A 17,578-nucleotide genomic window follows, 5' to 3' on the forward strand; every position below is an offset into this window, starting at 1 on the left:
CTCTGATGGACCATTTTTTGAATATCTTTCTAGGAGTCATTTCTGGAGGCCCAACCTAGAACCTGTTCCTTTAAGCCTTCTAAAATTTGAAAGTATCTTTACTCCTTATATGAAGTGCCATCCTACTTAAAAATATTGAGATGGATATCTTTTTTCTTATAACTGAACCCTGCTGACACACCTCCAAAAAGTTTAGAATCATTGATTTGCTTTATTTCTGGCCTTATGGGATTGTTGATTCTATTTTCACTGTAAAATATCATTTACCTAGATAGCAAGATCTTCTTCATATCTCTGTCAGGGAGCTATTAAAAAATGTTTGACCTGGTACATCAGTAAACTTGTCATTGTGGGAAACAAACAAAGACCACAGTCCAGTGTGAAATGAAAGACTTCACTGGCATTAGAAGTATTACCATGCATGTAAGAAATATTGAAAGGTTAACACTAGAAAAGGCCTTAGAGACCATCTAGCCCAGTTACTTTCAAAGTGGAAATTTGTGGGAAATTTAGGGTTGTCCAATGACCAGGGAGTGCTACTGGCATTTAGTACCCGGATGCCATGGATGCTAAACATCCTGCCATGTGCAGGTCAAACCTATACCTTAAACTATTGCTCCTTGCCATCAATGCCCATAGAACTCTTGTTGGAAAATACCAGCTTGATCTCCTTGCTTTACCAAAGAAGCAAATGGTGCATAGGACAGTGAAATGATTCTCCTAAGGTCATAGAACCCAGGCCCTCTGACTCCCAGATCAGAGGTCTTTTCTTATTAAGATAGGAGAGGTTCTCTGATGTCACCAGGGGAGCCAGGGAGCCAGGATATAGTCCTTGAAATGGAATTAAAGAGAGAAGGAGGTGAAGCAGATCTATCAGGTACCTGACATTCAGTCAACATTCACCTAAATGGCCAGACTGTTGTTTTATTTTTTATGTGGGCAGAGTAAGTTCTGATTGCTCATTATTCAGTGCTGTAATATTAACTGTTTTATATATTATCCTGAGTTAGAGAATCTTGTTGATGAATAAAAGTCAATGGAGAGAGGCTGGTTTGGCATTTGACTTTGTTCTCAGTGTGGTTACCCCATCTTGAGCTGTTTATTCCTCAGTGCACACAGGGAATTTTAAATTCTTCCTCATTACATTTAATTGTTATGCAGTAATCCACTTGCTATCATGTCTCAAAAGGACACCTCCCCGCCCCCATAGATTCTCTCTCTGTCATGATATTTTCCTGATATGTTCTAGATTCAATGAGAAAGTTTGTACATGGTTTTGAGATTCTCAAACCATCCCTAGGATTCCTGGTGCAGAACTAATTGTACAGGAATTAATGATTTGTTCTTACTTTGGGAAAGAATATTTCTTGACTGGACAAAAAGCAGCTTTACTGAGTAACTTGCCACTTTCCAGTGTAAAAATTTGGCCATATTCACCTTTCTCTAAGAATGAAGCTCCTGAATCTTTTTGAATTTCACTGTAAGCCCGCTATTTACTCATACAGTAATTTTTAAATCGTGGGTATTAGAAATAAGATAGATAATTAAGCTAGAAATGAGGATATACTAAGTTAAATCTTAACTTTTTCTCTGCACCTATAGGCAATAATCACCCATACCTTCTGTTACAGTGAATTGCTTTTTGACAAGAATGATGTCTTATTGCCTTTTCACCTACACAAAGTAGGCATTCATTCATTTGTTCATATCATCAACAAATATTTCTTGAGCACCTACAGTGTGTTAGGCACTGCTGTATGCAAGAGATTTATCAAAGGTAACTTAGCTAAGGCTATGTTGGCCAGCAAGGTGTCAGTCTGTTTGGGGGTACTGTAATTTTATTATTGGTATTTTACAGTGGCCTAGGTTTCTGCATTCTATTTCTCATTTTGTGCTAGAGGCTGAAGATGAAACTGATGGTGATCCAGGGCAGAGATATCTCTAAAATGGTGAAGACAACCAAATAGTCTTTTCCTTCGAGAAGTTAATATTCTGCTTAATAATAGTATGTTGAACTAGAGTTAACTACCTTATCTGAGTATAACAAGGATTAGTGAGAAAGGAAATAAAGAGTTCAGTATAATGCCTGACTCAAGTGAGTACACAATAATTTATAATGCTTATTATATTAATTATTAGGTGAGTTTTTCATAGTTATTTTCCAATTGTCTGCCCATCCCAAATGGATGAGTACCAGCCAGTCTCCTTCTGTTCCAAATCACTGTCAGTTTCACCTCCAGGCACCTGCAATAATAAAATTACTATACAACAAACTGACAGGCACCTTGGTTGGGAAACATAGTTGTAGATAAATTAGCTAAAATTTCTGTATTTGTTTCTCCATTCAGGAAATAGAAATCATAATGCATGTCATCTCCTCCTCCTCCTGGAGCTAGGAGGATTAATGGGAGAGTAGATTACAAGTTTCTTAAGCATGTAGGATGTAGGCTTTATCAATGGATAACACACTATGATGATAAGCTGCTATCCCAACAATAACATCACAGAAGCAGAATATCAGATAAAATGATGACTTATGCTCCATTTGAAATTTGATATGTGTGAGGATGGGGAGTCCACACACATCAAATAGAAAAAAAAAATAATAGAGAAAACTGAAGGACACCCAAGAATTAGAGCTAAGAAAAGAAATGGGGGTGCTTAGAAGACACTTGAAATGAAGAGTATAAGATAGGCAATTGTATGGAGTATGATGTAATCAAAGCAACAGAATTTTACTCTGCAATGGAGAAAGATGACATTGTTTGAGAAGAGAGAATAGTCAAATCTGGGCTCTGGCTAGCAACAACTGGTGCCTTTGAGTGTCACTCAGACTCTCTGGGTTCCAGTTTTCTCATCAATCTAATGCTAATACTTTCCTTGACCCTCAGAAATTTTCTTTAAGACTTGTAAGAATGGCAACAATGCAAAGATAAGAAATGTGGAAGGGCTTTGTTATGAGCTGAGTAGGTCCCCCCAACCCAATCCTATTCATAGGTTGAAGTTTTAACCCCCAATACATTTAAATGTGAGTGTATTTGGAGATAGGACCTTCAAAGAGGTATAGGAGTGATGACAATACAGACTCCACCTTTGGTCCTCCATCTTGTTCATGCCTGTGCAATGAAATGACCTCACTGGGTGCTACATGTTCCAGGTCCTGTGGAGGTTAATGTATGCCCTGACTAGAATGCAGGAAGGCTGTTCTGATCTTCCCTAAAGTTGTTTAGATTACTAGTAGAGATAACATAGTTTGTCCCCCCACCTTCAGACACAGGTGGCACCACGAGATCTGTTAAATGTTAGACCCTTTGACCTCACCACAAGGCCCTCTGCACATCCTCTCACTCTATCAAATCTGTGGGCTAAGGTCCAGACTTTGTGGAGAACAGCTGTGTAGTGCCTGGATCATCACCTAGTCCAATTCCCCCATTAGTAAGTTACCCTGAGTAAAACTCTGTATAAACAGTACGGAGTCACCTGCTTTGTTTTCTGGTTTCAAGGTGCTTTCTCAGTTTGGACATACTTTACTGTTCCTCTACCAGCTTCTAACAAGAGGTAGTTAAGGTTAAACGAGGTCATTAGCGTGGGCCCTAATACAATATGATTATTATCCTTATGGGAAGAAGAAATTAGGAAGGAAGACCATGGGAAGACAAAGGGAGAAGATGGCTATCTACAAAGCAAGGAGAGAGACCTTAGAAGAAACCAACCCTGCCAATGCCTTGAATTCAGACTAGTAGCCTCTAGAATTGTGAGAAAATAAATTTCATGTGTTTAAGCCACCCAGTCCATGGTGCTTTGTTATGGGAGGCCTATCAAACAAATACATGCTTGACAAAATAAAAGTATTACCTACTTTTTGTAGTTTCCCATTGCTATGGACTGCATACTTGTGTTCCCTCAAAGTTCATTTTTACAAACCCTAATATGATGGTATTTGGAGGCGGGGCTTTTGGGAAGTAATTAGATCATGAAGATGGAATCCCCATGACAGCATTAGTGTCCTTATTAGAAGAGAAAGAAAAGTAGGGCACTCTCTCTCTCTCTCTCCCTGCCATGTGAGGATACAAAGAAAAGGTGGACATCTGTAAACCAGGAAGAGAGCCTTCACCAAGAACCAGAGCATGCTAGCACCTTGATCTTGAACTTCCAGCCTTTAAAACTGTGAGAAATAAGTGTTTGTTGTTTAAGCCACCTGTCTGTGGTGTTCTGTTATAGTAGCTCAAAGTGACTAAGACACCCATGTAGCACTGAGCACACAATAAATGCTCAATAATTTGAATGGGGCTATCAATGATTCCTGGTAGCGTTGCCTGATATGAAAATATTATGGTCTGTTTTACTGTGGAGATGACATTGAAGGAACACAATTGAGATATTTAGGATGTAGTCTTTCTTCTACTAAATAACTTAATGTAGAAGGTGAGAAGTATAACCGCAGGCTGACCGGGATGGGTGCATCTTGGCAGCTGGGCAGGTGATGGTTCCATTTGCAGAGACAGCAAACCCAGGACGAGGAAGCAGGATCTGGGATAAATGATTAGGTAAGTTTGGTTTATGCTGAGTATAGCACATGTTCATATTCCTAGATTGATTTTAGTACCTCCTATTCACTTAAAAAACAACAACAACACTAGGGGTGCCTGGGTGTTCCAGTCTATTGAGCATCCAGCTCTTGATTTTAGCTCAGGTCATGATCTCACGGTTGTAGGATCAAGTCCCATGTGGGGCTCCACTCTCAGTGTGGAGTCTGCTTGAGATTTTCTCTCCTCCTTCCCTTGCCCCTTCTCCCTTCCCCTACTTGCACATGCACTCTATCACAAAATAAATAAAATCTTTAAAACAAAACAAAACAAAACAAAACAAAAAACAATACTATATCCTGTAGTTCTACTTTTCATGAGTAGTCTTAGTTCCCTGCAAACAAACAATATCTGACTTGAGAATACTTCAGTCTATGCTTTTACCTTCTAAGTACATTTTCCAAGAAAGTATATTTTCTTCTCCTTGGAGAGGCAAACAGAGAAGAGAAAGCATATGGAAAGAGAATAGGGCACAAATACACTCCCCCAAACACACTTCATTTTAATTTCTAAGAGAAAGCATGACACTGCAGATTTCAAGGTTAATGTGTTTGAGCGTGAGTGGATAGATGGTGATTTTTGCTATAAATACATTGGGTGAGAGGAAGAAAAGATGATCCCTGCTTCTATCACTCTTTTGATTCATAGCCATTTTATTTCCTTCAGTGGACTATTCCCATATAAATTGACAGACACCTGTCCAAATAACTTCACTTAAGGCATAAGTGCTTTCTTGGTCCTTTCCTGCCCTTATAGGAATCACAGAACTAGAGGAATGGTTACCAAATTCTCCAGCCAGTTAACCGAAGCCTATTACAAAGGCCATGGGAAGTAAATGCTTAAAGGCAGCAGCCAGGTTGGCAGAGTCCTCCTAGGAGACCTGGCTGGCTAGGTGAGGGTGAGCAATTCCAACAGGGAGAAACTTAGCATGGCTGACTCCATATTGCTTCTATTACCCTTGCTGCTGTGACCTATAGCTTAGGAACCTGTGCATGTTAATTATTAAAGGAATTTTGCTTACAGCTAATATTTCTAAAAACTACCTTTTGCCAGAAACCTACCTCACCTGAGGAGAGGTGAGTACAGAAATGACTATGCTATGGTTAAAGTTTACAGGAAGGACATGGCCAGATTCTTGTATGCAAAGGTCAACTGACGAAGGACAAAGGAGTTACAGGACCTTCCTCAGATGTCTACAAATGTCAGTTACCTTTTGACTCCAACCCCTTCACACTTCTGCCTTTTGCTAACATAAAAGAAGCTCAAATCTCATGTCCAGGGGGATGGTTCTTTGGGACAATTGTCTGCCATCTCCTTGCTTTGTTGGCTTTCTGAATCCAGTCACTCTTCTTACCCCAACATCTCGCCTCTTGACTTACTGGCCTGTCATGCAGTGAGCACAATGAGCCTGGACTCAGTTACATAGCCACCCTGTTAAACAAGGAGTGATCTACTGCCTTTCTGTTTGTGTCTAGAAGTTGCATTAAGGCTTTTGGTGCCAGTTAGCAATTACTATTTAATCAGGTCTTCCAGATGAAATATTTGTCGGCAGCTACAGAGAAGAATTGGCTTGGGTTTGGAGAGAAATTTCCACCCTCCCTTTGAGCCCAGGGAATGTGGATCAGGAGCTCATTAACATGCAGAAGCCGTGTGAGAATGTCTTTTATTGCAGATAGCATTTTATCACCCGGAATGATTGGTATATATACAAAGGGGCTCTTCAAAAATCTTCCTGGAACAGAAGCCTTGGCCTGTTCCAGCCTCCTTGCCCCTCCCTTGTCCCCAGCTGTTGTTTTTGGATTGCTGATTTCACTGCTTGGTCGTGGTTGCTGTTTCAAAAACAGGAAGACCTCTCTGTGTTTTGTTTTCTTTTGTTTTGTTTTTGTTTTGTTTTGTTTTTAAGCTCACTGGAACTTTTGAAGCTAGTCAGACTTTGGAGAACTCAGTGGCCCCACTGTGAATTCTATGGAACCTACTAGAAAGGAAACAAGCAAAATTTTACAGTATGTCTTCTTTACCCATCCTTTCTGCTAAAAACAAACAAACAAACAAACAAAAAGCAAACAAACTCCATTATATCTTGTCTGATTTTTCCAGGGTGGGGTGGGGATAAGGGAAGAATATAAAGAATGGGAAAGTGCAGAAAAACACGTGCACAGCACTCTCCCCCCACGCCCCACCCCGTGAATCTGCGCCTCATACACACTCACTCCCCTGCTAACCTGTGCAGAAAAGAGCCATTTCAAGTCTGAAGGGTGGAGTAGGCCTTCAAGTAAGAGAGGGAAGGTGTTTCCTAGTCTCCTGTTTCCTGTGTTTGAGCCATTAACGGCGTTAACTGAGTAAAGCAACTCCCAGGCACAGCTGTTTTAATTCCAAATACTTGCTGATCCACACAATTTCTACAGAGCTCCAACAGTTGTTGTGGGCTCATAAAGGACATTTGAATGGATTGTTCTAATTCTGACTGGCACTGGAGTGTAGGATTCTGACCTCCCCAGAAACGGCATTTTTCCAAGGGGAGAGATGGTAAATAGAATATATCCCGCCTCTTCCCTCCCCTTTATGGCCTATGCTGGCTGGGCTGAATTGTTTAGAGACTGGTTTCATACTCCATCTTCCTTTCAGAGAGGCTGCAACATTACAACTCAATTACCATATGGCAATATTTAGCAATGATCTGAATAAATGAAAGCAAACAAGCACATAAAGACACACACATACTCATATAATTTCTAGCTAAAGAGCTAATCTATTGAAAATATAACCTAAATTGGTGGTTCCTTATTGCCACCCAGGACAAACATGAGGGCAGTAGATCATTACACATTTCTTGGTACCATTAAAATTCCTCCTGATGAAGTCTGGAATAAATATAAGATATTAAAGATATCTTTACTGAGTCCCTATCTAGAATACACTGAAGGTTTAAACCATTCTATTATCAAAGTTCTTTGTCTCCCAACATTGTGACAACCCAATCCCTTTCTTGATTTTTTTTCTGTTAGTGGTTCTTAATGTTTTTTTTTTTTCTCCCGTTAGGACCACAAAACCACACACTAGAATTTGCTTCCCATTGGAGTGCTGCTTCAGCATGCCTGAAAGGCCTGTGGATCTTGGATCCAAGCACTGGGAAAGGGGAGCAAGGCATAAGTGGCCTTACTTCTTCAACTAGACTCTGAGCATCAAGTTTATCATGTAGTGTAGATAATCCAATGCTGTTTCTGGGTTGCCCGACACCGAAAGAAATATGTGAGTTGAGATGGTAGTTAGGACAGTTGCAAAGTCTGTTTCAGGATTTTGGGTGGGGAGTAGCATCATTATATGGTGGTAAGATTCTGTTTTTCACACTTTTTAAAATGGCCCCAACTTATGATCTCAGTATTAAAAGTACTGAAATTAAGAGGTGTTTGCCTAAACACAGTGTGTACACAGACATCCATATTGTTTGTGGAGATTCAACTTCTTTACAAAAAAATGTGGCACCTTCTGAAGTCTCACTAAGAGGAGCAACAGTGATCTGTTGTTAGAAAGTGTTTGAATTTTTGACCAGGAAATTAATCATTACTGCAATTGCAATCATTAAATAAAAGTTGGTATTCTTTTTTAGCATACAGTGTTTTATTAGTTTCAGGTGTACAATATAGTGATTCGTCACTTCCCAGAAACACCAAGTGCTCATCACAAGTGCCCTCCTTAATCCCCATCACCTATTTCACCCATCCCCCACCCACAGGTGTGTTCTTTATAGTTAAGAGTCTGTTTCTTGGTTTCTCTCTCTCTTTTTCCTCTGCTCATTTGTTCTGTTTCTTAAATTTCACATACGAATGAAATCATATTGTGTTTGTCTTTCTCTGACTCCTTTATTTCACTTAGCGTTATACTCTCTAACATTATACTCTCTAGCATATCATTGCAAATGGCAAGATTTCAATCTTTTTTATTGCTGAGTAATATTCCATTGTTTATCTATACCCCTCTTATTTATCCATTCATCAATCAATAGACACTTAGGCTGCTTATTGGAAATAATGCTGCTGTAAACATAGGGGTGCATATAACCCTTTGAATTAGTGGTTTTGTATTCTTTGGGTAAACACCCAGTAATGCAATTGCTGGATGGTAGGGTAATTCTATTTTTAACTTTTTGAGGAACCCTTATGCTGTTTTCCACAGTGGCTGCACCAGTTTGCATTCCCACCATCAGTGCAAGGGCGTTCTTCTTTCTCTACAATCTAGCCAATACCTGTTGTTTCTTGTGTTGTTGATTTTAACCATTCTGACAGATGTGAGGTATATCTCATTGTAGTTTCAATTTGCACTTCCCTGATGGTAACTGATGATGAACAGCTTTTCATGTACCTGTTGGCCATCTGTATATCTTCTTTGGAGACATGTCTGTTCATGTCTTCTCCCCATTTTTAAATTGGATTATTTGTTTTTTTAAGGTTTTGAGTTGTATAAGTTCTTTATATATTTTGGGTACTAACCAAAAAGGTGGTATTCTTGATCCACAGTCTGTCCCATCTGCTCTTTGAATGGATTTGGTTTTGTTTTTGGTGGAGAAAAGGAGAGGCATTATATTGTTTCTTCCTAACAATTGTCACATATAAAAAATATGGTGGTTATGACTTATACATTCCTATTCTTGAACTATTTGGTTTTATAAACAGACCTGAGACTAGGGTAAGGCGAGAGAGGCACCTAGGGCACAGAATTTAAGGAGATACTCACTCTTAGGGTTACACAAGTCCCAGCCCTGTTTCTAAACATAAGGACCTACTTTCCAGAAGCAACACAGAACATCTCCATTCTGGGCCTTTGACAGAGGGTTAATCTTTGTCATTTGATCTTTAACAAAGCCCTGCTAAGAGAATGAGGTATTATTCAAAGGATCTGCTGTTCACCTATTTCTCTAGATACTACAGGTTCTATTCTTGGATCAAGTTATTCTCAGAACAATACACAGCTGAACTCTTTTTACTTTACTGCTTTCAGAATTATATGTTATTGAGTTTTCTTTTAATGGCATTCCCTTAGCTTTTATTAGGAAATAGTATTTTTAAGAAGCCAAATCAAATCCTAACCATATCTGTTGAAGAAACCTTGCTTAGGACCTTTCCTCAAGAGCATTCAGTGCTTCCTAGATTGATTATTTTAGAATTCAATGCTATGAAAGTTTTACCTCCCTTAAGGCATGGTTATGAATCATTTTGTGTTGGTTAATTTATGTGTCAACTTGACTGGGCCATAGGGTGATCAGACGATTGATTTTAAACATTATTCTGGTGTGTCTATGAGGGTATTTCTGGAGGAGATTAACATTTGAGTCGGTTGACAGTACAGATGGGCCTTATTCAATCTGTTGAAGGCCTGAATAGAAAAAAGAAAGGCTGAGTAAGAAAGAATTTGCTATCTGCTTGATGGTCTTTGAGCTGAGATCACAGTGTTCTCCAGCTTTCTGTCTGACTGGAACTTATACCATCCTTTCTCCTGGTTCTCAGGTCTTTGGACTGCAGGTGTTGGGACTTCTCAGCCTCTCTCTCTCTCTTTCTGTGTGTGTGTGTGTGTGTGTGTGTGTGTGTGTGTGTGTATTTATCTACACCTATTATCTATATATATCTATTGGTTCTGTTTCTCTGCAGGAACCTAATCTACACATTTTCTGATAATCGATTTTATGTACTTGTCTATATGCTCTTCTATTTTGGCATTTAGGATATTCAGATGCAAATTTTAAACTTACCTCTGACATCTGTGTTAACCACGGTTTGTCTGTGTCTTAGTTTGTTTGGGTTGCTACAACAAAAATATCACAAACTGTTTGGCTTATAAACAAAAAGCATGTATTTTGAAGAGTTCTGGAAGCTCAGAGGTCCAAGATCAAGGCATCAGCAGATTCAGTATCTTTTGAGAAGTGGCTTCCTAGCCAGCTATCTTTTTGCTGTAGCCTCACATGGCAGAAGGGACAGGCGAGCTTCCTGGAGCCTCTTATAGAAGGGTGTTAATCCCATTCATGGGGGCTCTGTCCTCATGACTGCATAACCTCCCCAAGATCCCACTTCTAAACACTATCACTTTGGGATTTCAATATGAATTTGGCATAGAGGGATACATTCAGTCATAGCAATCTGCCTTTTTGTCTTCCTTTCTTTTGAAATTCAATTAATTAATATATATTATTAGTTTCAGAGGTAGAGTTCAGTGATTCATCAGTCTTGCATAATACCCACTGCTCATTACATCATGTGCCCTCCTTAATATCTATCACCCAGTTACTCCATCCGCCCCACTCCCCTCCCCTCTGGCAGCCCTCAGTTTGTATCCTATGATTAAGAGTCTCTTATGGTTTGTCTCCATTACTGATTTCATCTTATTTTATTTTTCCCTTCCTTTCCCTATGATCCTGTTTTATTTCTTAAATTCTACATGTGAGTGAGAGCATATAACTGTCTTTCTCTGATTGATTTATTTCACTTAGGATAATACCCTCAAGTTCCATCCACATCCTTGCAAATGGCAAGATTTCATTTTTTGATGGCTGAGTAATATTCCACATCTTCTTTATCAATTCATCTGTCAATGGACACCTGGGCTTTTTCCATAGTTTGACTATTGTGAACATTGCTGCTATAAACATTGGGGTGCAAGTGCCCCTTCAAGTCCCTATGTTTGTACCCTTTGGATAAATGCGTAGTAGTGTAATTGCTGGATTGTAGGGTAGTTTGTATTTTCAACTTTTTGGGGAACCTCCATACTGTTTTCTGGAGTGGCTGCACCTGCTTGCATACCCACCAACTGTATAAAAGGGTTCCCCTTTCTCCTCATCCTTGCCAACATCTGTCATTTCCTGACTTGTTAATTTTATGCATTCTGACCAGTGTGAGGTAGTATCTCATTGTGGTTTTGATTTGTATTTCCCTGACACTGAGTGATGTTGAGCATTTTTTTCATGTGTCTGTTGGCCATTTGGATGTCTTCTTTGGAGAAATGTTCATGTCTTCTGCCTGTTTCTTGATTGGATTATTTGTTCTTTGGGTGTTGAGTTTGTTAAGTTCTTTATGGATTTTGGATACTAGCCCTTTATCTGATAGGACATTTGCAAATATCTTCTCCCATTCTGTCAGTTGTCTTTTCGTTTTGTCAACTGTTTCCTTTGCTGTGCAGAAGTTTTTATCTTGATGAAGTCCCAATAGTTCATTTTTGCCTATGTTGCCCTTGCCTTTGGATACGTGTCTAGCAAAAATTGCTGTGGCTGAGGTCACAGAGGTTGCTGCCTGGGTTCTCCTCTAGGATTTTAATGGCTTCCTGTCTCACATTAAGGTCTTTCATCCATTTTGAGTCTATTTTTGTGTATGGTTTAAGAAAATGGTCCAGTTTTATTCTTCTGCATGTGGTTGTCCAATTTTCCCAATACTTTGTTGAAGAGACTTTTTTCTTTCTTTTTTTTTTTTTTAAGATTTTTACTTATTTATTTGAGAGAGGGAGAGAGAGTGAGAAGAGAGAGACAGCAGGAGCAGAGTGAGGGGCAGAGGGAGAAGCAGACTCCCCGCTGAGTGGGGAGCCAGATGTGGGGCTTGATCCCAGGTCTCTGGGATCGTGACCTGAGCTGAAGGCAGATGCCTAACCGACTGAGCCACCCAGGCACCCGAGACTGTCTTTTTTTCTATCGGATATTCTTTCCTGCTTTGTCAAAGATTAGTTGACCACAGAGCTCAGGGTCCATTTCTGGGTTCTCTATTCTGTTCCTTTGATACATTTGTCTGTTTTTGTGCCAGTACCATACTGGCTTGATGATGACTTTGTCCAGAATTGTGATGCCTCCAGCTCTGCTTTTCTTTTTCAACATTACCTTGGCTATTCAGGGTCTTTTCTGGTTCCACACAAATTTAGAATTGTTTGTTTTAGCTCTGCGAAAAATGCTGGTATTATTTTGATAAGGATTGCATTGAATATGTAGATCGCTTTGGGTGGTATGGACATTTTGACGATATCTGTTCTTCCAATCCATGAGCATGGAATGTTTTTCCATTTCTTTGTGTCTTCCTCAATTTCTTTCATAAGTGTTCTATAATTTTCAGAGTACAGATCATTTACCTCTTTGGTCAGGTTTATTCCTAGGTATCTTATGGTTTTTGGAGCAGTTGTAAACTGGATCGACTCCTTGATATCTCTTTCTGCTGCCTCATTGTTGGTGTATAGAATTGCAACAGAGTTCTGTGCATTGATTTTATATCCTGCGACTTTGCTGAGTTCCTGTATCAGTTCTAGCAATTTTTTTTTGTGGAGTCTTTTGGGTTTTCCACATAAAGTATCATGTCATCTGCCATGAGTGAAAGTTTGACTTCTTCTTTGCTGATTTGGATGCCTTTTATTTCTTTTTGTTGTCTGATGTGTTGAACAACAGTGGTGATAGTGGACATCCCTGCCATGTTCCTGACCTTACAGGGAAAGCTTTTACTTTTTCCCCATTGAGAATGATATTCACTGTGGTCTTTTCATATATAGCTTTTATGATATGGAGATATGGTCCTTCTATCCCTACACCGTGAAGGATTTTATATCTTGGTGAGAATTTTTGCATTCATGTTCATCAGGGATATCGGTCTGTAATTCCTCTTTTTGGTGGAGTCTTTGTCTGGTTTTGGGATCAAGGTAATGCTGGCCTTGTAGAAAGAGTTTGGAAGTTTTCCTTCCATTTCTATTTTTTGAAACAGCTTCAGAAGAATAGGTGTTTATTCTTCTTTAAGTTTTTGTTGGGGGGGGGTGCCTTGGTGGCTTAGTCATTGGGCATCTGCCTTCAGCTCCGTTCATGATCCCAACATCCTGGAACTGAGCCCCACATCAGGCTCCCTACTCAGCAGGGATCCTGCTTCTTCCTCTCCAGCTCCCCTGTGCTTGTGTTCCCTCTCTCTCTTTCTCTGTCAAATAAATAAATAAGTAAATCTTTAAAAAAATGTTTGGTAGAATTCCCCTGGCAAACCATCCAGACCTGGACTCTTGTTTGTTGGGAGACTTTTAATTACTGCCTCAATTTCCTTGCAGATTATGGGTCTGTTCAGGTTTTCTATTTCTTCCTGTTTCAGTTTTGGTGGTTTATACCTCTTTAGGAATGCCTACATTTCTTCCAGATTGCCTAGTTTGTTGGGATATAGTTGTTCATAATATGTTCTTATAATTGTTTGTGTTTCTTCAGTGCTGGTTGTTATCTCTCCCCTTTCGTTCATGATTTTATTTATTTGGGTCCTTTCTCTTTTCTTTTTGATAAGTCTGGCCAGGGGTGTATCAATCTTGTTAATTCTTTCAAAGAACCAGCTCCTAGTTTCGTTGAACTGTTCTACTGTTCTTTTGTTTTCTATTTCATTGATTTCTGCTCTAAGCTTTAATTCTCTTCTCTTGCTGGGTTTAGGCTTTATATGCTGTTTTTTTCCTCCATCTCCTTCAGGTGTAAGGTTAGGTTGTATATTTGAGAACTTTCTTATTTCTTGAGAAAGTCTTGTATTGCTATATATTTCCCTCTTAGGACCGCCTCTGCTACATTCCAAAGATTTTGAATAGTTGCGTTTCACTTTTATTTGTTTCCATGGATTTTTAAAATTCTTCTTTAATTTCCTGGTTGACCCATTCATTCTTTAGTAGGATGCTCTTTAATTTCCATGTATTTGAGTTCTTTCCAATTTTCCTCTTGTGATTGAATTCAAGTTTCAAAGCACTGTGGTCTGAAAATATGCAGGGAATGATCCCAATCTTTTGGTAACAGTTGCGACCTGATTGTGACCCAGTATGTGATCTATTCTGGAGAATGTTCAGTGTACACTGGAGAAAGGTGTGTATTCTGTTACTTTAGGATGGAATGCTCTGGATGTATCTTGAAGTCTTGTCTGGTCCAATGTGTCATTCAAAGCCCTTGTTTCCTTGCTGATCATCTGCTTAGATGATCTAGCCATTATAGTGAGAGGGGTGTTAAAGTCCCCTATTATTATTGTATTATTATCATTAATGTTTCTTTAATTTTGTTATTAATTGGCTTATATAATTGGCTGCTCCCATGTTAGGGGCATAAATATTTACAATTGTTAGATCTTCCTGCTGGAAGACCCTTTAATTATGATATAGTGTCCTTCCTCATCTCATTACAGTCTTTGGTTTAAAATATAATTTGTCTAATATAAGGATTGCTACCCCAGCTTTCTTTTGATGGCCATTAGCATGATAAGTGGTTCTCTACCTCGTCACTTTCAACCTGGTGCTCTCTTTGGGTCTGAAATGAGAGTCTTGTAGACAGCATGTAGATAGGTCTTGCTTTTTTATCCAATCTGATACCCTGTGAGTGCATTAAGCCCATTTACATTCAGAGTAACTATTGAAAGATATGAATTTAGTGCCATTGTATTACCTGTAAAGTCACTGTTTCTGTATATTGTCTCTGTTCCTTTCTGGTCTATATTACTTTGGGCTCTCTCTTCACTTAAAGTATCCTTTTTAATATTTCTTGCAGGGCTGGTTTAGTGATCCCAAGTTCTTTTAATTTCTGTTTGTTCTGGAAATAAAAATTTCTCCTTATATTTTGAATGACAGCCTTTCTGGATTGAGTATTCTTGGCTTCATATTTTTCCCATTTAGCAGCCTAAATATATCATGCCAGTCCTTCTGGTCTGCCAGGTCTCTGTGGATAGGTCTTCTGAAAGTCTAATGTTTCTACCCTTGTAGATTACAGACCTCTTGTCAGAGCTCCTTTCAGGATTTCCTCATTGTCTCTGAGATTTCCAAGTTTTACTATTATATGTTGGGGTGTTGACCTATTTTTATTGACTTTGAGGGGAGTTCTCTGTGCCTCCTGGACTTTACTTCCTCTTTCCTTCCCCATATTAGGGAAGTTCTCCACTATAATTTGCTCTGATATACTTTCTGCCCCCACCTTTCCTGTTCTTCTGGGATCCGAATTATTCTAATATTTTTTTTGTTTTATGGTGTCATTTATCTTTTGAATTCTCCCCTCGTGATCCTATAGTTATTTATCTCTCTTTTTCTCAGCTTCTTTATTCTCCATCATTTTGTCTCCTATATCACTAATTCTCTCTTCTGCCTCATTTATCCTAGCAGTTAGAGCCTCCATTTTTTATTGCATCTCATTAATAGCGTTTTTTATTTCAACTTGGTTAGATTTTAGTTCTTTTATTTCTCCAGAAAAGGATTCTCTAGTGTCTTCTATGCTTTTTTCAAGCCCAGCTAGTATCTTTATAATCAATATTCTGAACCCTAGTTCTGACATCTTACTTATATCCATACCGATTAGGTCCCTGCCAGTCAGTACTGCCTCTTGTTCTCTTGTATGAGGTGAGTTTTTCTGTCCTGTCATTCTTGCAGAAAGTGGTTGCTTTTCTATTTGTAGAGTTGCAGCCATTCTTCTCTTAGATCTCCAGTTGAGTTTGCAGATGTTCAGAATGATTTGATAGCTATCTAGCTGAATTCCTGGGATCAGACAAAACTAAGGTCTCCTACTCCTCCTCCACTCTGCCTGTTCACCTTCTTCACATTGGAATTGATTTTCTTCTTCTTTTATTGATATCTTTTTTAGCCATGACTTTCTAGTTTACTTTATATTTAAAAATAAGAATACTTTTATTACATTTATTGAATGTTTATCACATGACAGGCATATTCTAAGCATTTACTGGAGATTATTCCATTCAATTCTTACAAAATTCTACTGATTAATTATCTCTATTTGACAGATAAAGAAACTGAGGTATGGAGTAGTTAAATAATTAGCCCACACTCGTGTAACTATTAGTGATAGAGCCACAATTTAAACCCACACAGCCTTATTCCTAAGTCAGTATTTTTAGCCAATATCTATGTGACTTTGTTTGAATGCATTAACATATTTCTATGTCTTTATATAAACCATTTAAAATAATTTGAAGAGAGAAATCCATGTAAGTATTTATTTTGATTTTTCTTCTGCCTCAAATTTATATTTAAACTACAAGGGCTATATAACTCCAAAATCTCTCTCTGCTATTTGATTTTTGAAATGAACTTTTTATTTGGAGCAAATTGAAGCTTGCAGAAGAGTTGCAAAAATAAAACAATGAACCATTGGATACTTTATACCTAAATTCATTAATTGTTTAGATTTTTGCTATATTTGCTTTATCACTTTTATTTCCATCAATATCATTATTATTATTACCATTATTATTTCCTAAACTACTTGATAGTAAGTTACAGACCTCTTGGCCCTTCACCATTGAATATGTCAACATGTATCTACAATGAACAAAGATATTATTTTACTTACTTTTTATGATTATCAAGTACAAGGAATTTGACATTGATACAGTGCTATTCAACTTTCAGCAATTAGCCCAAATATCCTTTATAGTATTTGTCTCTTTCATCTCTCTCTTTTCTTTCTTTCTTTCTTTCTTTCTTTCTTTCTTTCTTTCTTTCTTTCTTTCTTTCTTCTTTCTTTCTTTCTTTCCCTTTCAGTCCTTCTCTCTCTAATCACTCTCTTTCTTCTACTTAGGATCTAGTCCAGAATCATATTTTGCATTTAGTTGTCATGACTTGCTATATGCTTTGAGCATTAAGTGTCCTGGAACATTCACTTTTTCTCCCACCCAGGCCAACTTTCCTCTAATTTGGAGTTCCAAGCCTCTTCTTTCCTCACTTTGCCTACAAGTGTTTTTGAACTATTTCACAAGGAAGAATGAGCTGCAAGTTTTCCTAAACTTTAAGGCTTCTCCTTTCTGGAGAAGGATCTACATTTCCTATCTGGTTTCTTAAAGTGGCTACATTCTATTACTTCAAAAAATTAAGAAACTGTCAGAAAAAACATGGACCAAAAAGCCAAAGTTAGTTTTTTTCTCCTTACTTTTTCATTGGAAACTCTCTAAACTTTATTATAGACCAAATTTGACTGCTTTTGCCTGAAAGCTGTGTACGACTAAAAGCCCAAAGCAGAGGAGTATAATTCAAAGACCAGGTAT

The sequence above is a fragment of the Ursus maritimus genome, unplaced genomic scaffold (genome assembly GCF_017311325.1).
Source record: "Ursus maritimus isolate PB19 unplaced genomic scaffold, ASM1731132v1 scaffold_17, whole genome shotgun sequence".
Taxonomy (NCBI): Eukaryota; Metazoa; Chordata; class Mammalia; order Carnivora; family Ursidae; genus Ursus; species Ursus maritimus.